This window comes from Pantherophis guttatus, chromosome 14 (assembly GCF_059756535.1).
Source record: "Pantherophis guttatus breed Tessera chromosome 14, ASM5975653v1, whole genome shotgun sequence".
Classification (NCBI taxonomy): Eukaryota; Metazoa; Chordata; class Lepidosauria; order Squamata; family Colubridae; genus Pantherophis; species Pantherophis guttatus.
The window spans coordinates 12,351,299-12,379,082 of record NC_142076.1 but is presented as its reverse complement, the minus strand read 5'-3'; the positions used below and the strand labels follow the sequence as shown (position 1 = coordinate 12,379,082).

Here is a 27,784-nt window from a genome sequence, read left to right as displayed (position 1 = left end):
AGAGAGTGACATCCCAGATCTTACGGGCGGGGGGAGGGAATTAAATATCCTCTGCCTCCTTCAAGTTTGGGAAGATTGTTCTGGGTTTATGATGTTAGGTACATGATTGAGATTAAATATGAGCCAGACGGGTGCAGCAGCTGCCAAAAAAGCCAACACAGTTCTAGACTGCATAAACAGAGGGATAGAATCAAGATCACGTCAAGTGTTAATACCACTTTATAATTCCTTGGTAAGGCCACATTTGGAATCCTGCATCCAGTTTTGGTCGCCATGATGTAAAAAAGATGTGGAGACTCTAGAAAGAGTGCAGAGAAGAGCAACTAAAATGATTAGGGGACTGGAGGCTAAAATATGAAGAACAGTTGCAGGAACCGGGTATGTCTAGTTTAATGAAGAGAAGGACTAGGGGAGACATGATAACAGTGTTCCAATATCTCAGGGGTTGCCACAAAGAAGAGGGAATCAAGCTATTCTCCACAGCACCTGAAGGCAGGACAAGAAGCAACGGATGGAAACCCATCAAGGAGAGAAGCAACCTAGAACTAAAGAGAAATTTCCTGACAGTGAGAACAATGAATCAATGGAACAACTTGCCTGCAGAAGTTGTGAATGCTCCAACACTGGAAGTTTTTAAGAAGATGTTGGATAACCATTTGTCTGAAGTGATGTAGGCTTTCTGGAGGGGTTGGACTAGAAGACCTCCAAGGTCCCTTCCAACTCTGTTATTCTATTCTATTCTATTCTATTCTATTCTATTCTATTCTATTCTATTCTATTCTATTCTATTCTATTCATGACATTGATATGGGTATGTCTAGTTTAATGAAGAGAAGGACTAGGGGAGACATGATGGCAGTGTTTCAATATCTCAGGGGCTGCCACAAAGAAGAGGGAGTCAAGCTATTCTCCAAAGCACCTGAGGGCAGGACAAGAAGCAATGGGTGGAAACTCATCAAGGAGAGAAGCAACCTAGAACTAAGGAGAAATTTCCTGACAATTAGAACAACTAAGTGAGGCATTGGTTAAATGAGTTTTGCCCCGTTTTATGACCTTTCTTGCCACAAGTGTTAAGTGAATCACTGCGCTTGTTATGTTAGTAATACAGTTGTTAAGTGAATCTGGCTTCCCCGTTTGCTTGTCAGAAGGTCGTAAAAGGAGACCCTGCAACCGTCATACATGTGAGTTGGTTGCAGAGCGTCTGAATTTTGATCCCGTGACCACGAGGATTGCCGCAATGGTTGTAAGTGTGGGAAATGGACAGAAGTCCCTTTTTCGGTGCTGTTGTGACTTGAAACGGTCACTAATCGAACTGAATTGTAAGTGTAAGACTATCTGTATCGATATTGTGATCTCTAAGCCACTGCTTCTCCTTATAACATTTTTGACCACTTAAAAATGTCATCCTTTTGCATCTCTAGCTTTGCACCAACAAAATCCAGGCTAGGGGAAAAGAGAACAAATCAGGCAAAAAGAAAAAAAAAGGAACTAGTCCTTATGAATGTCTTTGGAGATTCTCCGTCATCCAGTTGCCTCTTAAAAATAGTCCTTATGAAGTTTCTTCCTGATAAACAATGTAATGAAATCAATAGATAGCATTCAGGGCCATCAGCTATATGAACAAGTAAAGGTAAAGGTTCCCCTTGCACATATGTGCTAGTTGTTCCTGACTCTAGGGGGCAGTGCTCATCTCTGTTTCAAAACCGAAGAGCCAGTGCTGTCCGAAGACGTCTCCGTGGTCATGTGGCCGGCATGACTCAATGCCAAGGGCGCACAGAACGCTGTTCCCTTCCCACCAAAGATGGTCCCTATTTTTTCTACTTGCATTTTTTACGTTCTTTCAAACTGCTAGGTTGGCAGAAGCTGGGACAAGTAACAGGAGCTCACCCCGTTACGCGGCGCTAGGGATTCGAACCGCTGAACTGCCGACCTTTCTATCGACAAGCTCAACGTCTTAGCCACTGAGCCACCACGTCCCTCATCGATTCTACTTAGAAGCAATTTTGAAAAGCGTTGGACTTAGAACTCTCGCTTTACCTCAGAAACGCTGTATGACATCCCGCTCTGTGCAACCCTGTCTTTTGCGGGGTTTAATTTATTTATTGCAGCTTTGCGGAACAACTTTAGGAATTTGTAAGCTCTAAGAGGTCGTAACTCTCCTCAGCAGTTGGACAAGTTTTGAAAGCTTTATTAACTCACGAGGCTTGCCAGGATTTGGGCCTCAGGATGAAGTCGGGAGGCATAAGACATCGCAATTTTATTGAGGCAGACCTAGGTCAGGTCAAGAAAATGACAGGAAATTCTGTATACAAGGTTTGAGTTTTATGGAAGAAAAGAAGGACATGATGTACAAACCGTAATAATATAAATACAAACTTGTACTAACCTGCATTTTCCTAATTTGGGGTTATCGGGGTTTTTTTGGGGGGGGGATATTATATTTATATTTATATTTATTCAATTTTTATACTGCCCCCTCTCCCAAAGGACTCGGGGCGGTGAACAGCCAAGATTAAAAAACATACAATATAAACATTAAAATACATTTAAAACAAAATTAAATCCAAAATGGCTCCCCAATTTAAAACACCATTACCCATAACCCTATAATTAAAACAAATTTAAAATTTCCACATTAAAAGGGGGAAGATTTAGGCCAGGCCAAGGATCATGGATGTTGGTTTATTTTAGAAGTTCTAAAAGAAACTAGATATCAAATCTCAGTGTTGCAAGACAAACAGCTAAAACCACCACCCTTCGTGTGTCTTTAGTGGTTCTAAAACCCACTGGCAAGATTTCAATTTTTGAGACGCAAAAAGTATTTGCACTATTTGCACACTTAACTAAACACGGTATAGTGGCCACTACAAACAGTGATCAATACCAAAACATTGCAAAGAACATAGGACATAGATTCAATTTTGCAGCTACTAAGATTGTTGGCCGAGCAGGTACAAAGATAGCCAGGGAAATGTTTGAAGCTGGGAAAATGGGTTCCTCGTCAGGTAACAGGAGTGCTAATTTACCACCAGCTTATCAGGTACTTAGGAGCCAAGGACTTGGCAGCACAAGGAAACAACAGCCAATAGCCAGCCATCAGATTAAGAGTTGGAAGGGATCTTGTAGGTCATCTAGTCCAACCCCCCACCCAAGGAGACCCTACACCATTTCTGACAAATGGCAGTCCAATCTTTACTTGAAAGTCTCAAGTGATGAAGCTCCCACAACATCTGAAGGCAACTTCTGTTCCATTGGTTGATTGTTCTCACTGTCAGAAAATTTCTCCTTATTTCCAAGTTGAATCCCTCCTTGATCAGTTTCCATCCATTATTCCTTCAGGTACCTTGGAAAACAGGTTGACCCGCTCCCTCTCTGTGGCAGCCCCTCAAATATTGGAAGACTGCTATCATGTCCACCCCGGTCCTTCTCTTCACTAAACTAGCCATCAACACACCAATCAGCCAAAAGGAAGCCACACCCAACCAGGCACTTTTCCTTTCTTTCCTTCCTTCCTTCCTTCCTTCCTTCCTTCCTTCCTTTTTCTTTCTTTCTCTCTCTCTCTTTCCTTTCTTTTTGATCTCTCTCTCTTTTCTTCCTTCCTTCCTTTCTTCCTTTCTTTCTTTCTTTCTTTCTTTCTTTCTTTCTTTCTCTTTCCTTCCTTCCTTCATTTTTCTTTCTCTCTTTCTTTCCTTTCTTTCTTTCTTTCTCTTTCTCTTTCCTTCCTTCCTTCATTTTTCTTTCTCTTTCTTTCCTTTCTTTCTCTTTCCTTTCTCTCTCTCTCCCTTTCCTTTCCTTTCCTTTCCTTTCCTTTCCTTTCCTTTCCTTTCCTTCCCTTTCCTTTCCTTTCCTTTCCTTTCCTTTCCTTTCCTTCCCTTCCCTTCCCTTCCCTTCCCTTCCCTTCTTTCCTTTCCTTCTTTCCTTTCCTTTCCTTCTTTCCTGAAATCCTATTTGATCTGGCTGCTTTCCTCTTGAGCCCAATGCCAGCTATGAAACATCTTGGCCTTCATTCAATAAACAGGATGCGCCAAGAACAGAATTTACCTCTGGATATAGATAAATCAGTCCATGTGCCCTTGGGGTAAATACGCATCAAACTGACCAATAACGAAAGGCAAAATGGGAGAGTCAAACGGGCAGGAGAAATTGGCTCAGATGGGTCAAACATCCACAGTGGGATGCTTGCTTGGCACAAAGGCTTCCTGGATCGGAGCCCTTTAGAGAAATCAGTCTTGGGCTACTGCGAAACATACCCCAATTCAAACATTGTAGAGCTGTCGCCAGTCTGGATAGACAGCATTATACCAAATGTGGATGGCATTTGCACGCAATGGCACCAAAATGAGACGCAAACTAATAGCAGACATATAAGTCCCTGTTTCCGCTGCCGAGAACAATGGGAAGTTGAGTGTGTTGTAGGAACATCAAAAAGGGATTAACTGATCTAGTTAACTAGCTTTAAGTGGGTTAAATTTATCCCCAGGCAAGCCTAGGCTTGCATGGAATTCAACAAGTTTCATTCGAATCCCTGGAAGTCCAGATCCCATTGGTCAATTGTCCATTTTAGCTGTCCTAAGTCCTCCAAGAAAGAAGAGCTGGAGAGATAGATCTCTTACTAATAACGATCTCTCATTAATAATGATCTTACTAATTATCTCTTTGGGAACAATTAACCAGTGAAACGGCTTGCTCTCAGAAGTTGTGGGTGCTTCATCACGGGAGGTCTTTAAGAAGAGACCGGACAGCCACTTGTCTCAAAATGTACAGAGTCTCCTACTTGAGCAGAGGGCTGGACTAGAAGACCTCCAAGGTCCCTTACTGTGATGTCCTGTTGCCTGGATGGGGAGAAACAAGCTCAGACTCAACCCCTCCAAGACCGAGTGGCTGTGGCTTCCGGCGTCCCGGTATAGTCAGCTGGTACCATCACTGACAATAGGGGATGAGAGCTTGCTCCCCACAGAGAGGGCCCGCAACTTGGGTGTCCTCCTGGATTCACGGCTATCTTTAGAAGATCATTTGACGGCCGTGGCCAGGGGTGCCTTTTATCAGGTTCGCCTGATCCGCCAGTTGCGTCCCTTTCTGGATCGGGACGCCTTGCGCACGGTCACTCATGCCCTAGTTACCTCCCGTATGGACTACTGTAATGCTCTCTATGTGGGGCTCCCCTTGAAAAGCACCCGGAGGCTCCAACTGGTCCAGAATGTAGCCGTGCGGGTGATTATGGGCGCAGCTCGTTACGCCCATGTAACACCTCTCCTACGCGAGCTGCACTGGCTCCCGGTGGTCTTCTGGGTGCGATTCAAGGTGTTAGTTATCACCTTTAAAGCGCTCCATGGCTTAGGACCTGGGTACCTACGAGACCGTCTTTTGCCACCAACAGCCTCCCACCAACCAGTTCGTTCTCACAGGGAGGGACTACTCAGGGTACCGTCAGTCAAATTATGCCGACTGGCGACTCCCAGGGGGAGGGCCTTCTCTGTGGGGGCTCCAACCCTTTGGAATGAACTGCCCCCTGAGATACGGAATATCCCTGATCTCCGTGCTTTCCGCCGTGCCCTCAAGACCCTGATGTTCCAACAAGCGGGGCTAAACATACGAACATGCGAATGATTTTTTTTTTAATGTTATCTAATTCTGGGTTTTATTTAATTGACCAAACTAAGTAATAATTTTAATTAGCAATTTTATGATGTTTGTGTATCTATATTTTTCTTGACTGTACACCGCCTTGAGTCCTACGGGAGAAAGGCGGTATAGAAATATAGTAAATAAATAAATAAATATTCTGATTGAGAGCAGCTGAAAGGATAAGAATCTCCACTGGTCTGCGATCACAAAACTGCATTTTCGGAACTCATCAACGGGCCCGTATTTATGGCTGTTTGCAGCATCTCTCACTCATACGACTGTGATTTGTGACTTTCTTTTGTCGGAAACTGAGTTTCCGGCAAAAAACGGCCATGAAAGCCCAGGTCCACATGTGAAGGTGCAATTAAACCGATTTATTGCTACATAGCCTACGCACAGGAATGTTCTCAACTAAACGGTTAGCACTGGCTAAGAGTTAGATAAAGATCCATGGAATTCAAGGGGAGTCGGATTTAGTCTGCTTGCGGCTACGTAGGAATTCTAGGCTGATCCCTCTTTTAACTCCGCCCCCGGGTTCTGCCATTCTAAATTGCAGGCAATGGTTTTGCTTTATGACGGCATCATTCGCTTAAGGACTGCCATGAAATAGGTCGTACAATCTGGCCCAGTCCTGGGATGACTCTCTTAATGACTGGCTTGACTTCTGGTCTTAATCATGGTCATACGTCAAGGACTACCTGTATTCTAAAGCTCAAAGCTCTGCACCGAGAACTATTGTTTTCAAAATAGGCGTGTTTAATGAGCATGATCTGTGTAGCCCAAGTGACAAATCTAGATCTATTGGTACAGGGTTGTTTATAGCACCTGCTAGAATCCTATGCACAGTGGATTTGACCTACATGCTTATGCACAATTCATGCTGTTCCCTTAACTCGACCTTCTGCTCATTTTCCAAGAGTGCTACCACTCAGGGGTGGGCTGCTGGGGGTTTGCAGGGATTCGGAAGAACCCCTAGCTAAGATTCTGTGCAGTTCGGAGAACCCCCAAATCCCACTCCTGGCTGACCCCACCCACCCTGCTTCACCCCTCCCATGTGGCCTATTTTGGATGCAGGTAAGTGCAGGGCACACACTGAGGCTCAGGGAGGGCAAAAAGCAGGTCAACGGAAGTTCAGGAAGGCTGGAAACGGGCCTCTAGAGGGCCTCCGGAGCCTGGGGAGGCCGTTTTTGCTCTCCTGGAGGCTTGAGGAAAGCCTCCGGAGCCTGGAGAGGGTAAAAATGCCCCCCCCCCGCCGCCGTGGTGCAGGAGGCGACTAGGCCACGCCCACCATGACCACGCCTCACCCAGCAACCGGGCAAAGAACCCCTTGCTAAAATTTTTGAAGCCCACCCCTGCTACCACTCCGCTGCAGTATCACTCAAAATTCAACCTGTGGAATTGCAGAACCCGAGTGGAATTAACCCCAGGCCCTTCCCCTTCTGGAGAACCAGTCTGGTATGGTGGTTAAAGCATCATTGCTAGCAACCGGGAGATGGTGAGTTGTAAGACTGAGGCAAAAAGCTATCTAGCTGACCTTGGGCCAGTCACTTTCTCTCAGCCCTAAAAAGCAAGCAATGGCAAACCACTTCTGAAAATCCTTCCAAGGAAAACTGCAGGGACTTGTCATGGCAATTGCTAGGAATCAACACTGACTAGAAGTCTACGGAGATTCTCAGTCATCCAGGTCATGGTTTTTCAAGAGGCACCTGGATTTCTTGGATGAGAAGCAAAACATAAGGAAAGGAAAGGAAAGGAAAGGAAAGGAAAGGAAAGGAGAGGAGAGGAGAGGAGAGGAGAGGAGAGGAGAGGAGAGGAGAGGAGAGGAGAGGAAAGGAAAGGAAAGGAAAGGAAAGGAAAGGAAAGGAAAGAAAGGAAAGGAAAAAGAGATGAAGGGAAGGAGAAAGGAGAAAGGAAAGAAGGAAAGGAAAGAAGGAAAGGAAAAAAGGTGAGGAAAGGAGAGGAGAGGAAGAAAGGAAAGGAAAGGAAAGGAAAGGAAAGGACAGGACAGGACAGGACAGGACAGGACAGGAAAGGAAAGGAAAGGAAAGAAGGAAAGGAAAGGTGAGGAAAGGAGAGGAGAGGAGAGGAGAGGAAAGGAAAGGAAAGGAAAGGAAAGGAAAGGAAAGGAAAGGAAAGGAAAGGAAAAAGAGATGAAGGGAAGGGAAGGAGAAAGGAAAGAAGGAAAGGAAAGAAGGAAAGGAAAGAAGGAAATGAGAGGAGAGGAAGAAAGGACAGGAAAGGAAAGAAGGAGAGGAGAGGAGAGGAGAGGAGAGGAGAGGGGAGGAGAGGAGAGGAAAGGAAAGGAAAGGAAAGGAAAGGAAAGGAAAGGAAAGGAAAGGAAAGGAAAGGAAAAGAAAGGAAAGGAAAGGAAAGGAAAGGAAAAAGAGATGAAGGGAAGGGAAGGAGAAAGGAAAGGAAAGGAAAGAAGGAAAGTAAAGAAGGAAATGAGAGGAGAGGAAGAAAGGACAGGAAAGGAAAGAAGGAGAGGAGAGGAGAGGAGAGGAGAGGAGAGGAGAGGAGAGGAAAGGAAAGGAAAGGAAAGGAAAGGAAAGGAAAGGAAAGGAAAGGAAAGGAAAGGAAATCCAGTTGCCTCTTGAAAAAAGCCCCTTTGGGATTGACTTGAAGGCACACAAACACACACTCCTGCTGTCCTACATCTTGCAGAGGGAGGGAGTTGAGAAGATGGACCTTCTACCTTTCCAGATGCAACGGGAGGACATTAGAAGGAACTCCAAGCTGTTTAACCTGAAATGAATCCTGTGATGGATCCCATTTCTTCTCCCAGTTCAGGAGAAGCTCTTGGCTGAGTCACTACGCGTGTTCTTTGGCTCCCTATTCCTGCAACAGGATGGCTCAGGCATGCATAAACTCAACACCCTCCTCAACCCACGCAAACCGCAACTGCTGTCATGAATCCGGGGGCCCCAACTGACTCAAGCTTGGCTCACTGGTTTCCTAGGCCAAAACCGCCTCCCTATATGGCACCCGGAGATATGATTTATCTGCACTCCGCAATGGTTCATCCTCCTTCGGTGCCTGCATCCATTGCTCTGGTGCCTTGTTTCATCATGTTGCACCCTGTGTAAACATAGGTGGGTTGAACTGCATGGACGCAGAATGGGTTACTCAAGGTTAGCAAAGGGAATTAGCACGTGGGTTAGCCCTTGCTCGTTGTCCAAAGACTTAAATCTACTTAATCCCATGCTGGCTGAGAAATTCTGGAAATAAGGGGCCTTGCAGGAGTAGTATTCGCTTACCTTCGCTACCAATTCACAAATGTGAGCAAGCGTCACATTCTCAAATGTGACCTCCACGTATGCACATAGCATCAAAAACGGGACGTTATCAGGGGTGAAATGCTCCCGGTTCAGACCGGATCGCCCAATCCGGTAGTGATGGCAGCAGGTGGTTCGGAGAACCGGTAGCAACTGGTGCGCTCCCCCCATCATGCTCAGCTGAGTCGCACGATCATCAGAGGCTTTTTTAAAAAAAACTTTTAAAAGCATTTTTTTCTACTACCTCTTCTGACGAAAAAATGCTTTTAAAAGTAAAAAAAAAAAAACTCTGATGATCGCGCGGCTCAGCTGGGATCGTCAGAGGCTTTTCAAAGCATTTTTTTCTGCAATCTCTTGTCCAAAGAGGTGGTAAAAAACATGCTTTGAAAAGTCTCTGACGATCCCAGCTGAGTTGCCTGATGGCAGAGAGGCATTTTTAAAAAAGCCTCTCTGACGATCCCAGCTGAGTTGCCTGATCGCCAGAGGCTTTTCAAAGCATTAGAAAAAAATGCTTTGAAAAGTTAAAAAAAAAAAAAGTTGGCCATGCCCACCCAGTCACATTACCACCCCCCCAAGCCACGCCCACAGAACTGGTAGTAACACATTTTACATTTCACCACTGGACATGATGATGTCCGAGCGGGTGGGCGGAGTCTCCTGCAGCCGCCGCTACCAGTTTGCCCAAACAGGATAAAACCGGCTGAATACCACCACTTGGTCCTTGATGCTTTCTGAGCTTGGTAGCTTTCTTGTAGATATTTTATTACCAAACTAGGTAATATCATCAGTATTAGAAGAGAGTGGGGGTTGGCTCTCTGATTATAAACTATACTTCCACCAACACTGGTAGGGAAAGCCATTGTAGATAAAGAGAAAGCAAATCCCGCTCCCTTCTAGCACTGATGATGTTACCTAAGTAGGTAATGAAAGGTCTGCAAGACCTTTCAAGCTCAGAAAGTACCAAGGACTCCACAGTTAGAATAGGATAGAATAACAGAGTTGGAAGGGACTTTGGAGGTCTTCTAGTCCAACCCCCTGCTCAGGCAGGAAACCCTACACCACTTCAGACAAATGGTTATCCAACATCTTCTTAAAAACTTCCAGTGTTGGACAATTTACAACTTCTGGAGGCAAGTTCTCCCACTGATTCATTGTTCTAACTGTCAGGCAATTTCTCCTTAGTTCTAAGTTGCTTCTCTCCTTGATTAGTTTCTTCTTGTCCTGCCTTCAGGTGCTTTGGAGAATAGCTTGACTCCCTCTTCTTTGTGGCAGCCCCTGAGATATCGGAACACTGCTATCGTGTCTCCCCTGGTCCTTCTTTTCATTAAATAGAATAGAATAGAATTCTTTATTGGCCAAGTGTGATTGGACACACAAGGAATTTGTCTTTGGTGCATATGCTCTGTGTACACAAGGAGAATAAAATACATTCATCAAGAATAAAAAGATACAACACTTAGTGATAGTCAAGCTATCAAATTGTACTAGGAAACAAATATAAGCAATATAAATTGAAAGATACAAGCAACATGATTATAGTAATAAGTGGGAAGAGCTAGATACTAGTAAGGAAGAGAAGAATAATAGTAATATAGTCTTAATGAATAGTTTGACAGTGTTGAGGGAATTATTTGTTTAGCAGAGTGATGGCATTTGGGAAAAAACTGTCCTTGTGTCTAGTTGTTCTGGTGTGCAGTGCTCTATAGCGTCGTTTTGAGAGTAGGAGTTGAAACAGTTTATGTCCAGGTTGCAAGGGGTCTGTAAATATTTTCACAGCCCTCTTTTTGACTCGTGCAGTATACAGGTCCTCAATGGAAGGCAGGTTGGTAGGAACAAATGTCCCTGCCCCCTTCCTTCTCTATAGTCATGTAGACCAGGGGTCCCCAACCCTCCTGGTCCGCGGCCCACTACCAAGCCTTGAACCTTTCATTATCGGGCCACAATCAATCATACACATCCCCACTCATACAAGCAGCAGGCAAATGTGTGCCCTGGCAAAAAACGGAAGCTGTGCGTGCATGCATGCTTGCCCGCTGTGCACACGGAACCGTCCCCTCTTCACCCCCTGTTAGGGTGTGTGTAAAAAGTATTTGTTGCTTGTGCAACGAGCAGAGCAGAAACACACAGGGAAGGAGATAAACGTGCAGCTCGTGTGAGAAAAATACTTTATATACAAGATAATAAGCAGTCTCGGTGTAGGTAAAACAGTCCAAGGTCATAAACAGTAATATCAGTCCAGTAAGTATCTTCCCTTACCAAAGCAAACAGACTTTAGTAACTCTCGGTATACAGTACCATATAACAATCCAGTCTAACACCAATCAGCAGAAAGACACAGGAAGCAACAGGAACAGGAACAATCAGGAACAACGAACGCTTCTCTGCACTGCTTATTTATGCACTGTAGCCTAATTACAGGGTTCAGCAAACCCTGATTATGTGGCTCAGTTGTTTCTTAAAGAAACAGATATATTGCCTGACCAACAAGTTAGGAGTAAGCTACAAGCTGAACCTAACACCCCCGTCCCGTCTCCCCCACTGGTCCCCAAAACCGAAACAGTTTGTGGAACTCTGCCGTAGACGAGATCCTGAGAGATATCTTTCTCAAGATGGAGTGCCTGAAATTCAGCTAGTCTGCAGAGCGAGCGAGCTGCTGCCTAGCAGCGAACCTGAAGGGGAAGAAAGCTGTTCTACGATACGCCAGCCATAAGCCTTTTGCTATGCTTAATAGCATCCAGCTTCCCTGCTTTTGCAAGACTTTAATCCCAGCCTTAGTCATCCTAAACCCCTTCACACATTCCTGCCGCATTGTTTGACTGCCTCACGTGTTCTCTCGGAAAGGGCCCCGGCTATGCAAAAGAGCTTTGTTATCCCTGCTCCGAATCCCACACGGGGAAGGCTGTGTGTGTGGGTTCAGTGTTTAGCACAGCTTCTGTTGTCCCTGTTTTGCTCCAATTCCAGCTTGGAAGGGTGCCATCTGTTTTCTCCAAAGAAGGCTGCCCGTCACCCGTGTCTCAAGAATGGAGGAGGGAGCTTGACGGGGAAAACACTGGATCTCTCTAACTCTTTTAACCACGGGGATGTGTCTTTTTTTAAAACAACAACAACAACAAAACTGGTGGATCCCAGTCGTAAGCTGATCCCAGCAGATTTCAGGCAAAGTTTTGTGGCTTTTTTTTTTTTTTTACGTTTGGCTCGAACACCCACCAAGAATGTCATGTGGAGCCAGAGAGCTCGCAAAGCAAGCTCAGACGTTCGGCGAACTTGAAAGAGATTTTAGCTGGCATTGCAAAGTTGGCACATCGTTGCCGATTGCCAAGTGGAACCTGTGTACACCGATCCAATTGTCTAACTTAAAAATTGGGCAAGGCAAGGCAGGGCGGGAGGAGAGACAGGAGAGGAGAAATGGAAATGGAATGCAGCTTAACTCTGGCTCGCAAGGATATACCAATATTCATACTTCGTCAACGATTAGCAGCTTTTCAAAGGTAGTCCTCGGCTTACAACCTTTTAGCGACTGTTTGAAGTTACAATGGCACCCAAAAAAGGTTATTTACGGCTGGTGTTCACGCTTTATTTGTATCCCACCTTTATTATTTTGACAAATAACTGAAATGAGCAATCGTATCCGGCACACCTTCCTCCTCTTATTTTCCACACAACAAGAATCCAGTGAGATGGGTTGAGATGAGAGAGAAGGCCTGGCCCAAAGTTACCCAGCCGGCTTTCATGCCTAAAATGGGACTAGAACTCCCAGTCTCCTGGTGATTGGCCTTTCTTTCCCTATCCTTCCTCACTTTCCTTTCTCCTTTCCCCTTCCCTTCCTCTAATTTGCTTTTGTATTTTATAATACCTTATATAACAATTAAAGAAAAAACTATTATATGAAAGAAATTTGCCTTTTAGACCAAAAACTATCCAAAAGAGGGTGGGAATATTTTGAACAGAATTGCAGGATGGCGAGGACAATTCTGTGAATGAAAGCTGAGGTGAATTTGTCTTTTTCCTCTTTATCAGGGATTATTTGATGTTTTCTGCTTCTTAGTCAGTATTTATTGTTTGCTGATAGGGCCAATGACTCATCCCTAAAATGCAGGCTGGTTCTGGGTCCTAGGTGAGCAGGATATAAGGAAGTATATCCGGATTTATGACTGTGGCATTTTTTAAAAAGAAATTCCCAGACAGGAGACACACACACACACACACACACACACACACACACACACAGAGAGAGAGAGAGAGAGAGAGAGAGAGAGAGAGAGAGAGAGAGAGAGAGATCTTTTAAGCCAACTTTTTTCCAGTGAGCAGGACTCTTAGTGTCTGCAAAATATTGGTAAAAAAAAATCACCCAAAAATCATTTTAAGCCAGCAGGAACAGTTTGCAATCTGTTGCACATATTTTCATGTGGTAAAGTTGCCAGTAATTGGGGGCGGGGGTGAGTGGGCAGGAGGAGCTGAGCTGTACCTTCTCTGTCCTAAAAACCTTCAGAATGTTTCATCCATTGCTCTAAAAGATAAATCTTTGGAATGTCCACTTGTGAATTCCCAAATAAAAATCCTGCTCCAAAAAAAACCTCAGTTTCTGGGGACTTCGATGACGGGCCTGTGACATTTTCTGTGCATGGATACAGAAGGGGTTGCCATTATGAAAAACATTATTCCACCCATTCGCATCAGTAGTGAAATCCAAATTATTTTACTACCGGTTCTGTGCGCGTGGCTTGATGGACGTGGCGGGGGAAGGATACTGCAAAATCTCCATTCCCTTCCCACTCCTGGGGGGAAGGATACTGCAAAATCTCCATTCCCACCCCACTCCAGGGGAAGGATACTGCAAAATCCCCATTCCCTCTCCACTCCTGGGGGAAGGATATTGCAAAATCTCCATTCCCACCCCACTCTGCGGCCAGCCAGAGGTGGTATTTGCCGGTTTTCCGAACTGCTCAAAATTTCCGCTACCAGTTCTCCAGAACCGATCAGAACCTGCTGGATTTCACCACTGCATCCGCTCCAATATTTCCTTTAGTCTACAACCCTGGATTTCCTTGTGGTCTCCTATCCTTGTGGTCTCCTATCCATTTTGCTGAGCTTTTTTAAGACCACTAATTGTAGTAAGGAATCTTAAATATGGGGTCGAGGGCTCCACTTTGCTTCAATCAACACTTCATCCAGGGAAAGACCCCTTCAAGCTCCATATCTCTCCCCTCCCATATCTTCCCCTTACTGCATCTCAGAACAAAGACTCTAACTACAATAAACTCATTTTTTTAAAGGAGTACCGACACAAGTTTAGCAGATTTTTAGACTAAGTGTTGTGACCCAGTCCCAAGTAGGTAGTAGTTGACACAAACAGTTCCAAAACAAACAGACTTTATTAGAACAGCTGAGAATCAACTCATTCTCAGTGTAGCCCAAACTAAATCAAAACAAACTCTTCATAACACAAATTCTTCAGTCTAATCACCAACCTTGGTATAATTAGGCAAACTGCCAAAGGCTCCTCTTGGCAAAAGTTCAGAAGCAGAAGACGCCGACCAGAGATAAGTGCAGCAAGACAAGAAACAAATCTATCAACGTTGTTTTCCGACAAAGAGCCCAAGAGCCTTTGCTGGTCTTTTAAGCCTTATGGGAGGGGCCAATCATCTCTTGGCCTTACTCCCGAGTCGTCCTCTTTGCTTTAGCTACTCTTGCCTTTTGGCAGCTCTTCTCATACATGCACTAGGAACAGGCTCCTCCTGTTCCTCTGCCTCTCTGCTGTCAGCCTCTGAAGGCTCCGGAGTCCGCACATCACTCCCCGATGACCTTGGTCCCATCTCTGCCTCCGATGCAGAAACATCATCTGGGCCTTCCCCAGCCTCCAGGACTGGCCCATGTTCTTCCTCAGCCTCATCGCTGTTCAACTCCCCTGCCAGCTCCGCAGGCTGCTGACGGACCACAACACTAAGAAGCTTGGCAAAACTGAAAAGCAGATCCTAAAACTGAACCAGTAGGCAAGTAAGAGGCGTCTCTAATTTCTCAGCAGACCCTGCTAACTAGCTTATATAAATCTGGTACAGGTAGCTCAGAAGGTGAGCCAAGCTGTATATCTGGAATAGAAGATGCTGTGGGAAGAAAAGCAGGTCCCTTTTTCTGCTCAGCTTCCAATGCTAATCAGCAGTTTCAGCTTCAAGAGAAAGACAGGACCGCAAGAAATCGTTGCAAGGGACAATTGATAAGGATAGCAAAGTACTGTCAACAGTGTGCACTCAACTAGCCATAATCCTGCCCACTTTTTTGTGAGGAGGAGGAGGAGATCCTGTCCACTTTTTTGCGAAGAAGAGAAGGAGAAGGAGGAGGAGGAGGAGGAGGAGAACAACAACAAGAAGATCCTGCCTTTTTTATGAGGAGGAGGAGGAGAAGAAGAAGAAGAAGAAAGAAGAAAAGGAGGAGGAGGAGGAGGAGGAGGAGGAGGAGGAGGAGGAGGAGGAGGAAGAAGAAGAAGAAGAAGAAGAAGAAGAAGAAGAAGAAGAAGAAGAAGAAGAAGAAGAAGAAGAAGAAGAAGAAGAAGAAGAAGAAGAAGAAGAAGAAGAAGAAGAAGAAGCAGCCCCATTTTTGTGAGGAACAGGAGAAGAAGAAGAAGAAGAACCTGTCTCATTTTTGTGAGGAAGAGGAGGAGGAGGAGGAGGAGGAGGAGGAGGAGGAGGAAGAAGAAGAAGAAGAAGAAGAAGAAGAAGAAGACCTTTAGTATTGACAAACTCAGCATCAGTCAATTGCAAAAGGCAGTTTTACTTGCAGCAGCTTACATTCTGCAACAATACCTTGAATACTAACAAGCAGCAACCTTTGCCTATCCCAGGTCCTTGAGAAAGTTTTGATAGATAGATAAAAAATGTCAGATCCATTCTAAACATCTGGCTGATTGCACAACCAACCATAATCTATAACATTATGGGGAAACGAGGAATGGAAGTTCACAAAAAGCAAGCTAATTGCCTGAAGGCCTACAGCTCTCCAGACATTTGGACAGCTGTTGGGGGAATCAGTGGACATGGGGTCAAAAAAGTCAAGATGGCTGGGAAAGGAGCTCCATCTTTTTGTTCACCTTCTCAAGCATCTCCTTGGAGATGCTGACACACAGTTGGGCCTACTTTGCCAAGGAACTATCGTTATTCCTTCACATCCCCCCTTTCAACCATTTCGAAATAGATGGAGGATTTGTAAAACATTATTTTTTTGCTCAGCCCTTGGGGGGAAAATAACCAGTCCCACAACTTTGGGCAGGAAATAGCCTCTCCTCCAAAATCCAAGGGTTGGCCAAAAGTTTGAACCAAGAGAGTTCTGGACAGCAGAAAACATGTCTTGAGTGTCCCATTCAATGGATGAAGGAAGCCAGTAAGAAGAAAGAGAAGGACTTGGGATAGGCTCCCAAGATGGCGGCCAACGGAGGAGGCATTGTTACATCTGAGGAGAAAAGTTGCTATTAAACCAGGAAAGAACGGTCAGAGGAGAAGAGAGAACAGAAACAGAGAGAAAGGGTAGAAGAGCAACCCCGAATATAATTAAAAAACATTTTTTTTCTTTAGAAAATATATGTATGTGGGATTAATTATGGATAAGAGAATGTACACTTACAATATATTTATAAGAAATAAAATAAAAAACTTTTTTCAAAAAAATAATAATAATAGAAACAGAGAGAGAGAGAGAGAGAAAGAAGACAGGAGAAAGAAAAGAGGAGAGGAGAGGCAAGGGGGAGAAGGAGAAAAAATACATAAAACAAAGGCACAACAAAAATCAGCTCCTATGAGGCGACTCTTATAAAGTCCTTCAGCTCACACATTAAAAGGTAAAGGTAAAGGTTTCCCTCGCACATATGTGCTAGTCGTTCCCGACTCTAGGGGGCGGTGCTCATCTCCGTTTGTAAGCCGAAGAGCCAGCGTTGTCCGAAGACGTCCCCGTGGTCATGTGACCGGCATGACTCAATGCCGAAGGCGCATGGAACGCTGTTCCCTTCCCACCAAAGATGGTCCCTATTTTTCTACTTGCATTTTTTACCTGCTTTCAAACTGCTAGGTTGGGACAGGTAACGGGAGCTCACCCCGTTACTTGGCACTAGGGATTCGAACCGCTGAACTGCCGACCTTTCGACTGACAAGCTCAGCGTCTTAGCCACTGAGCCACAGTGTCCCTCCTGGCTCACACATTATATGACGGCATTTATTCATGTTCCTCTCACATTTTAGGAATAGAAATAGAATAGTTTTCTGTCAAGGCAACATATATAAGGAGCCCTTGATTTATGACTGTTCCTTACATCATTTAGGGACCATTCGACGTTACAATGGCGCTGAAAAGAGAGACTTATGACCGTTTTCGCACTTGAGACCGTTGCAAACAACCCCATGGTCATGTGATCAAAAGTCAGGCGCTCGACAACTGGTTCATATTTATGACGGCTGCAATGTCCCGGGGTCACGTGAGCCTATGGCTAGGTGGCTCAGTGGCTAAGACACTGAGCTTGTCGATCAGAAAGGTTGGCAGTTCGGTGGTTCGAACTCATTTGTATAGGTCTCCTGCGTGAGCAGGGGGTTGGACTAAATGACCTCCAAGGTCCCTTCCAAATCTGTTACTCTCTATTATATTCCCCTTTTGCGACCTTCTGAGAAGCGAAGTCAATAGGGAATTTTAGAATTTAGAATAACAGAGTTGGAAGGGACTTTGGAGGTCTTCTAGTCCAACCCACTGCTTAGGCAGGAAACCCTACACCACTTCAGACAAATGGTTGTCCAACCTCTTCTTAAAAACTTCCAGTGTTGGAGCATTCACAACTTCTGGAGGCAAGTTGTTTCGCTGGTGAATTGTTCTCAGTGTCAGGAAATTTCTCCTTAGTTCTAGTTGCTTCTCTCCTTGATTAGTTTCCACCCATTGCTTCTTGTCCTGCCCTCAGGTGCTTTGGAGAATAGCTTGACTGCCTCTTCTTTGTGGCAGCCCCTGAGATATTGGAAGACTGCTATCATGTCTCTCCTAGTCCTTCTTTTCACTTCACAACTTCACAACTTCGCTACTAATTTAACAACTGCGGCGGTTCCACTTAACGACAGTGACAAGAAAAGTCGTCCAATGGGGCGAAACTGACTCAACAAACGTCTCGCTTAGCAACATAAACGCTGGGCACGAATTGTGTCAGTCAGTCAAGGATGACCTGTAGATGTTCCTTTCCGATCCAGAAAAATCCCAGCACATTTTTTGTCTGTTCTGGGCACCCACAACTTGACTTGCCAACTTGTTTGTACATCTTAGAATTCGGGGTTGGGGGTGGGGGTAGGGGAGACCGAGAGGGTTGCTTTGCAACTGAGACAAACAGGCGGCACCGGTTGCTGTGAGACGGAGGGAATTAAGGTTTGGAAGCCAGCACTAAGTGCGGGATTTGAAATATTAAGCGGAAAGGCGATGCAAACCGAAGCTAAGCGGTGCAGCCCATTCTGAAACCGGTAATCCCGCCGGCGTAGTTGGCACCGGCATGTTCTAAAATACTCTTCTGCAGTTTTCCACGTATCCCCACACCACCTTCCCAGACCTATTTGACTCCATAATTCTGGACTGAGGGGTTTTTTGATTACTTTAATGGGTTTTAACATATGTTTAAATTATATATTTATACTTTTATGTATGCGTATTTATGTATTTTATGTTTTATTGGGTTGGTTTTTATTTGTTGTGAGCCGCCCTGAGTCCTACGGAGATAAGGTGGCATACAAATTATATCAAATAAATAAATAAATAAATAAATAAATAAATAAATAAATAAATAAATAAATAAATAAATAATTCACAACGAGCCTAGAATGGCTGGGAGCAGACATCCCAAAGGGCTGAAAGGAAAAAGGAAAGCGAAGGAAACTGTCATATGTGTGTGTGTGGGGGGGTTTATGAATAATAGTTATCTTTTGAGAGCTGAATGCAACGAAATTTCATTTTAATGTATGTTGATTAGGGTACATTTAAAGTGACAAAATCCTATCCTATCCTATCCTATCCTATCCTATCCTATCCTAAAGATTCTACTCTACTCTACTCTATTCTATATTCTATATTATTCTACTCTATATATTCTATATTCTATATTCCACCGTGTTTCCCCAAAAATAAGACCCTGTCTTAAATTTTTTTGAACCTTGAAATAAGCACCTGGCCTTATTTTTGGGGAGGTATTATTTTGGGGGGCATGGAGGAAACCGGAGGAAATGGCAGGGACCAGCTGCGCATGCATTTAAATATTTTCGGGGAGGGTTTATTTTCAGGGGAGGGTTTATTTTAGTGCATGTGCTCAAAAGCCCGATTGGGCTTATTATCAGGGAATGTCTTATTTCAGGGTATTGAACATTGTTCTATATTCTATTCTATTCTATTCTATTCTATTCTATTCTATTCTATTCTATTCTATTCTAATTCTAATTCTAATTCTAATTCTATTCTATTCTAATTCTATTCTATTCTTTACTAAATCTATTCTAATTCTAATTCTATTCTTTATTCTATTCTATTCTATTCTACTCTACTAAATCTATTCTAATTCTAATTCTAATTCTATTCTTTATTCTATTCTATTCTATTCTATTCTACTCTACTCTACTAAATCTATTCTAATTCTAATTCTAATTCTAATTCTATTCTAATTCTAATTCTAATTCTATTCTATCCTATACTATTATTCTATTCTGCTTTAGGATCAAATAAATAAGGTCAACCTATTTTGGAAAATAAGGTCGACTTATTTTCCAAAGCCCCAGAAGGCAGGACAAGAAACAATGGATGGAAACCAATCAAGGAGAGAAGCAACCTGGACTGAAGGAGAAACTTCCTGATGGTGAGAAAAATTAACCAGTGGAACAGCTTGCCTCCAGAAGTTGTGGGTGCTTCATCACTGGTGGTTTTTAAGAAAAGACCGGACAGCTCACCTGTCTGAAATGGTATAGGGTTTTCTGCTTGAGCCGGTGGGTGGGTGGGTGGGTGGGGTTAGACTAGATGACCTCTGAGGTCCCTTCCAGCTCTATTCTGATTCTGAAATGGAGAGGGGAGGAAATAGGGAGCCCTGCTTAGAACGCTTTCTCCAACCTGCCTTGTATTTCTCCCCCACCTCACATTTCAAAATCAGAGCCCTTCAAGGAGGAAAGGTGAAGGTGCAAATGGAATAATTTATAAAATTAATTAAATTATTTTAAAAAAAGGACTTGGATTTGGCCCTCAGGGCAGATTTAGTGACAGGCTTTCTGCTCGGGAAATCCTGCCTCTGACCAGTTGATTGAGAGCCAGTTCGGTCTAATAATGAAGGCATCAGGCTAGAAACTGGGAGTTCTTAGGCATGAAAGACAGCTAGGTGTCTTTGAGGCCAATCACCAGGAGACAGTGAGTTCTAGTCCCTCTTTAAGCATGAAAGTCAACTGGGTGATTTTGGGCCAGTCACTCTGTCTCGGCCTGACCCACCTCGCAGGGTTGTTGTTGTTGTGGGGAAAATAAGAGGAGGAAGGAGTATTAGGCGTGTTTTGCTGCCTTGAGTTATTTATAAAAACAATAAAGGTGGGATAAAAAGCAATCTTAAAAAAAATTAGTGTTCCGTGGCCCGGCTGAAACACAATGGAGAACAGAGACAGGGCATGCTCTACAAAGCAATTACAATAGCACATAGACTTATATACCGCTTCACATTGCTTTACAGCCCTCTCTAAATTGTTTAGAGAGACAGCATCTTGCGGGGGCCCCCCGCCCCTCCCCCAGCCATCTGGGTCCTCATTTTACCAACCTCAGAAGGACGGAAGGCTGAGTCAACCTTCAGCCGGTCAGGATCGAACTGCTGGCAGTCGGCAGAATTAGCCTGCAATGCTGCATTTTAACCACTGAGCCACCATGGATGGATGGATGGATGGATGGATGGATGGATGGATGGAAGGAAGGAAGGAAGGAAGGAAGGAAGGAAGGAAGGAAGGAAGGAAGGAAGGAAAGGAGGGAGGGCAATAGCACTTAGACTTATATACCGCTTCACAGCCCTCTCTAAGTGATTTACAGAGTCAGCCTCTTGTCCCCCAACAATCTGGGTCCTCATTTTAGCAACCTCGGAAGGACAGAAGGCTGAGTCAACCTTCAGCCGGTCAGGATTGAACTGCTGGCAATCGGCAGAATTAGCCTGCAAAGCTGCATTTTAACCGCTGGGCCACCATGGCTCCTCTAAGCAACCCTGAATTCATTTGGCAATGGCAGAATTGTCTGACATTTTACAGAATTAATGTGAGCCCAAGAATGGGCAGGAACTCAAAAGAAGCTCATAAAAACAGCATGCACTTTCATGGGTGGAAACTCATCAAGGAGAGAAGCAATTTAGAACTAAGGAGAAATTTCCTGACAGTCAGAACAATTAATCAGTGGAACAACTTGCCTCCAGAAGTTGTGAATGCTCCAACACTGGAAGTTTTTAAGAAGATGTCGGATAACCATTTGTCTGAAGTGGTGTAGGGTTTCCTGCCTAAGCAGGGGGTTGGACTAGAAGACCTCCAAGGTCCCTCCCAACTCTGTTATTCTATTCTAATCTATGCAAAATATCCTAGGTTTACTTTCCAGCCTGTTTAGGTAAGAACAGGAGGTTGGGGAAGGTGTCCCTGATGTCTTGGACAGTTGATACTCACTAGCACCAACTATGTAAAATTTGGAAGTGGGAACCCATAACCTTCCTTGGAAATTCTCAACGAAGAACCTCCATTTCATCTTGGTGGGATTAGCATCCTACGAAGACGAGAGGGTCAACCTATTTTGCAAAGCACCTGAAAGCAGGACATGAAGCAATGGATGGAAACTAACCAAGGAGAGAATTGACCTAGAACGAAGGAGAAACTAACCAAGGAGAGAACCAACCTAGAACTAAGGAGAACATTCCTGACCATTAGAACAATTCCCAGTAATCAGTGGAACAACTTGCCTCCAGAAGTGCTCCAACACTGGAGGTTTTCAAGAAGAGACTAGTCAACCATTTGTCTGAAATGATATAGAGCAGGGGTCGGCAACCTTAAACACTCAAAGAGCCACAAAGGTCCTAACTGGAAGCCCCCCTTTCAATTCTGCAGCCGACCGGAAATCCGGTTCCCCCACCATAGAGTCTCCTCCTAGCACGCCGTCCTTTTTCCTCTACCTGCCCTAACCGAAAGCCCTATCGATTGAGGAGCCGACCAGCAACAGGGAGCCGCAGCAGAGGGATAAAAGAGCCACACATGCGGCTCCAGAGCCACGGGTTGCCGACCCCTGGTATAGAGTCTCCTGCTTGAGCAGGAGGTTGGACTAGAAGACTTCCAAGCTCCCTTCCAACTCTATTATCCCATGTTCTATTTTCATTCCTGTCTTGGATCTCGCAAAGATCAGCAAGAACTCTGTGAGAACTACAGACTCGTTTCTTCTTTTGCGAGACGAAAGTTTGGAAGAACGAAGGCAGACTCCTGCCAGTAGAAAACTCCAGAGCACCAGAACTGGAAGCCTTTGAAAAGGAGCATCCCTTTGAAGTGGAATGACCTCATCTATGGGACCTTAACGCTCACCCACTGCAACATGCACTCACACCTCCAGGCACATTGGCAGAGAACAGTGTCTACCTGCCCACTTCAACGGATAATCTGGATACAAAAGACAGATGCCTGTTAGCAGCAAATCCCTGGTTTTGTCATCAGAACACTAGTATGTTACTCCTTTCCCCTATGGAAATTAATTTGTCTAGGAAAACTAATGCCTTGTGGTTTAGCATTTCGGTTCAGCCTGGATCTTAAGCCACTTTCCTTCAGGATGGACTGATTCTTTTTTCTTTTCTAAAAATATTTTTATTGTGCATTTTATTATATATCCAGTTTTCCAGTTTTGCAATGACAGCGTACTGGCTGTATCAAGTCCTTTTTAAGTATAGATAGTATTTGTACACCCTGAGTATAACCATTATTCTCATAGTCATACCTTAGAGTCTCTTTTAAATACATAATGTTGTACGACATAGTTATAACCATTATTTTCATAGTTGCACCATAACACTCTATACATTTATCCCTCTGTATGTTTTAATCTATAGTCACGTACAGTTCGATATGACTTTTGCTTACAGAATATATATTCTTATATATCTATACAACTGTATCTATTTCTAATTTGTTGATCTTCTTTCATTATTAAATGACTAATCTCTGCACTGGTCTGACTGAGTCTTGAAAACCTTTCTTAACCCATTCTGGAAAGTGAGAGTTGGTCATCTCTCGGATTATTTAAAGAAAACACAACTAGACACACTTAAAATTACTTTTACTATTAGTCTTCTCATCATTCCTACCACTCATCTCCTCCCACTTATGATTGCATGACTGTAACTTTGTTGCTTGAATCCTTACGATTTATATTGATATGGTTTCCTAGTTTGATCTGATTGCTTATTTGTACCCTATGACTATCATTAAGTGTTGTGCCTTCTGATTCTTGACGAATGTATCTCTTCTTTTTATGTACACTGAGAGCGTATGCACCAAAGACAAATTCCTTGTGTGTCCAATCACACTTTGCCTATAAACAACAACAACAACAATCCCGTGCCTCTGTATTCCAGGAAAAGAACTGGAAAAGTGAAATGGCCAGAGTTGAGCAATATTGAGGAGAGCATGAAGACCAGGAGCTTCTGATCAAAAGAGGCCTCTGAAAAAACAAGAACTGTGTTCCAAATATTAAGACTTGGGTTCTACAGCTGGAGACACTCGTTCTCCACAGCCTGGTGGGCTGCAGACGTGCGGAGAAAAACAACCTATTAGGCAGCCTGGCCAACTACGAAAGCCTAGGAGTTGGCAACTCAACACTTTGGAAGTCTAGTAGCTTGAAGGAACATCCTTGATGTCGGACCGAGATGTTCCAGATGCTCTACGCCCAAGTTATCTCTCTCCAACAAGATGAAAGAGCTACGAGATCTGGGTGAGGAACCTTTGCCAAGCCCGAGAAGAAGGATCATCTGGTGTTGACCTCTCTGTCCTACCGAAGAAGTAGAGATGGCTATATGGTCTACTCAACAAGGGGGCATCCCCTCGTCCAGCTCACCAGGAGGAACAATCCAGGGAGACGTTTGTGTTTGATCACTTGGGGCAAGAGAGGCCTTCCTTCCAGATGTTGCAAAAGCCAGAGCACATCCTTTTCCAGAGCATCTGGCATCTCTGATAGAAATGCCACACATGCGGCCAGCGACGCAGCTTGCGACAGGGCGAGCGCACATATGCACGCCATCTGCAAAATCTCTTTCTTGAGATGCTTATAAAAATTTTCCCCCCTAGCCCCAACACAACTCTTAAACATTTCTGGTCGAGAGCCAGCCGGGACGTGATTCTCCTGTGAGCCATAAACTTTTATCGTTTTTCCTCTTTTTATAACCCATTATAATTTCGGCATTTGGTTTCAGAACCGCGCCAAGCGGTTTTGCCACAACTTGGCACAGCGTAGTAGCCCAACATACACCGTCACACTGTTTTTCCAGCCGGATATCAAATAAATGCTCCATCCATCCATCCATCCAATCAATCAATCAATCAATCATGTTGGGAGACAAAGTTGCCAATTTGCTCTGCAATACACACACACACACACACACACACACACACACACACACACACAAGCAGCCTCTGAGGACCCCTCAAAACTAGCACAGGTTGCATCCTATATAAAGTTGTTGTTTTTTTAAAGTTCCATCCTTTCATTTCACCTGCGAGATGAAGCAGCGAAAGGATGAAACAGGGAAAGAAAGGAAGAGAAAGGAAGAAGAGAGTTTTAATAAAAGGATGGAAAAGAGGGGAATAAAACCCTCCATTAAATGCTATTTCCCTTTGACGGACAGGGTGCCTATAGAAGTCCCTTTGATCCATGCAATAATTATAACTATTTCAGGTTCCTTGGGAAAGAGCTGGTAAGGGGATCAAAAATGCCAAATTTAGCCTAAACCTCTGGCTACCTGCTTGACAAGCCCTCCACCTCATCCATCACCTTCCACTTGGCTAATAAACAGAAATAAATAATTAGTAATAACAATGCGGGGATTTTTCCATCTGCCTGTAAACAGGAATAATAGGTGGATTTCCCATTTTTTTTTTATCAACAGAAATAATAATAAAAAAGGATCTTCCACCTTACCAATAGTAATAAGGTCTTCTGTTTTGTCTATCAGGAAGAATAACAATAAAAATAAGGAGAGCTTTTGCCTAATAAACAAGGAGGGTCATATTTTCTTCCACTTATCGATAAACAAGGAACCACAGGAATAAATAGCCAGATTTCCCCCCCTTTTTTTTTAATAAGAAGGAATCAGAAAGTGTTATCTATAAACAGGGAACCGCATGAATGAATAGCCAGAATTTCCTTTTTTTTTTTAATAAGAAGGAATCAGAAAGTGTTATCTATAAACAGGGAATCGCATGAATAAATAGCCAGATTTTCCTTTTTTATATATATATAAGAAGGAATCAGAAAGTGTTATCTATAAACAGGGAACCACAGGAATAAATAGCCAGATTTTCCTTTTTTTTTAATAAGAAGGAATCAGAAAGTGTTATCTATAAACAGGGAACCGCATGAATAAATAGCCAGAATTTCCTTTTATATATATATAAGAAGGAATCAGAAAGTGTTATCTATAAACAGGGAACCACAGGAATAAATAGCCAGAATTTCCTTTATATATATATATATATATAAGAAGGAATCAGAAAGTGTTATCTATAAACAGGGAACCAGGTGAATAAATAGCCAGATTTTCCTTTTTTTTTTTTTTTATTAAATAAGAAGGAATCAGAAAGTGGGATCCCACCCCCCCCAAACTTGGCTGCAAACTGAGCTTAAAAGTGTGCCCAAAGAAATTTGGGAAGTGCTGGAGGAATGTGGGGGTCTTGGGACGGTGGGTGGGGGGAAGAGGACACCCGACTGAGCCCCCCCACCCCACCCCACTTTGCCAAGGGACCCGCTCTGGGTTTCCCCGGGAAAAGAAAGAGAGAGAGAGAGAGAGAGAGAGAGAGAGAGAGAGAGAGAGAGAGAGAGAGAGAGAGAGAGAGAGAGAGGAAAAATAAATAAGATCCCACTTACTGCGAGGAAGGAAGGGCGCAGGTAGGAAGGAGAAGATCGCCCGCCGGGAAAACGTCAGATTCTGCCCGAGTTCAGAGAAGGTTTTTTTGGAGCACTTAAAGAGAAAAACCCGCAGCTGCTCGTTGGGTTACGCGGCGCTTGCAAAGCCGGGCAGCAGGAAAGGAGGAGAAAAAGAGCGGAGCGGAGGAGTGCGGGGGGAGAGAGAGAAGAGAAAACTCTCTCCGAGAGTGAGCAAATAAAAAGACGCGGCGAAACATCTGCAGCTGCTGTGGTGGCTGCGAAACGGGACGCCCCCGTCTCTCTTTGGCTCCCTGGCTGGCACGGTTGGCCGAGGTTCCCCAATCCCTCTCTCTCTCTCTCTCTCTCTCTCTCTCTCTCTCTCTCTCTCCCTCTCTCTTTCTCTCTCTCTCTTTCTCTCTCTCTTTCTCTGCCCCCCCCCCAATGGCTCAGCGTGAAGAACTGGGAGGAACCGAGCAGAGGAAAAGGAGGAGGAAGGGAAAAAAAAGGGGGGGGACAAATCGGGGAGAGAGAGAGAGAAAAAGAAAGGGAGAGAGTAAAAGAGAAAAAAAGAAAAGCAACAGAGAAGATACTGCAAGAGCCGCCGGCTGGCTGGCTTGCTTTTAAGAAAAGGGTTTGGTGGGTGGGGGGGTGGAGGGGCTTGGATTTGGGGAGAGGGTGGGCAGAAGGAAGGTTCAATACTATAGATCCCAGGGTTAAATTAAGACGGCAGAGAAGAGTTTGGGGGCGGTGGGGGGAGGGGGGAGGGGGGGGAGAGGTAAGAGAGACGTCAATTCCCCGCGGAAAATGAGAAGCAGATTTTGAAGGGAAGGTTTTAATCCCTCCTGCAAAAGGGACCGTGTGGGTCGTTTTGCGCGTGGACGGCAGGAAAGCGCCCGGGCTTTCCACGCCTTCCACTCCTTGGCTGGGCGATCATCACCTTCTCCTTCTCCTTCTCCTTCTTCTCCTCCTTTCTTCTTCTTCTTCTTCTTCTTCTTCTTCTTCTTCTTCTTCTTCTTCTTCTTCTTCTTCTTCTTCTTCTTCTTCTTCTTCTTCTTCTTCTTCTTCTTCTTCTTCTTCTTCTTCTCCTCCTTCTCCTCCTCCTCCTCCTCCTCCTTCCTCTTCTCCTTCCTCTTCTCTTCTTCTCCTTCTCCTCCTCCTTCTTCTCCTTCCTCCTCTTCTTTTCCTTCTCCTTCTCCTTCTCCTCCTTCTCCTCCTCCTCCTTCCTCTTCTCCTTCCTCTTCCTCTCCTTCTTCTCCTTCTTCTCCTTCTCCTCCTCCTCCTCCTCCTTCCTCTTCTCCTTCCTCTTCTTCTCCTCCTCCTCCTTCCTCTTCTCCTTCCTCTCCTTCTTCTCCTTCGCCTTCTCCTCCTCCTCCTTCCTCTTCTCCTTCCTCTTCTTCTCCTTCTTCTCCTTCACCTTCTTCTCCTCCTCCTCCTTCTCCTTCCTCTTCTTCTCCTCCTCCTTCTCCTCCTCCTCCTTCCTCTTCTCCTTCCTCTTCTTCTCCTTCTTCTCCTTCTCCTCCTCCTCCTCCTCCTTCCTCTTCTCTTTCCTCTTCTTCTCCTCCTCCTCCTTCCTCTTCTCCTTCCTCTCCTTCTTCTCCTTCGCCTTCCCCTCCTCCTCCTCCTCCTCCTTCTCCTTCTTCTTTTCCTTCCTCCTCCTCTTTTCCTTCTCCTTCTCCTTCTTCTCCTCCTCCCTCTGTTTTTCCTGGCTTTGGGGGTATTTTTTTTGTTTCAAAGAGGAGGGGGAGTCGTTAGGTTGCCCCCCCCAACAAAGAGAAGTTCCG

At 44.4% G+C, this 27,784-nt stretch overlaps 1 protein-coding gene across 1 annotated transcript in view; it reads right to left on the bottom strand.

Moving 5' to 3' along the window:
* Positions 1-27,093, bottom strand: part of NTN3 (netrin 3) — a 128,645-nt gene extending 101,552 nt beyond the window's left edge. The window contains exon 1 of the mRNA XM_060692943.2: positions 26,004-27,093. The gene's annotated coding sequence lies outside the window, so the exon portion shown is untranslated. The remainder of the gene's footprint in view (positions 1-26,003) is intronic.
* Positions 27,094-27,784: the final 691 nt, after the last annotated feature.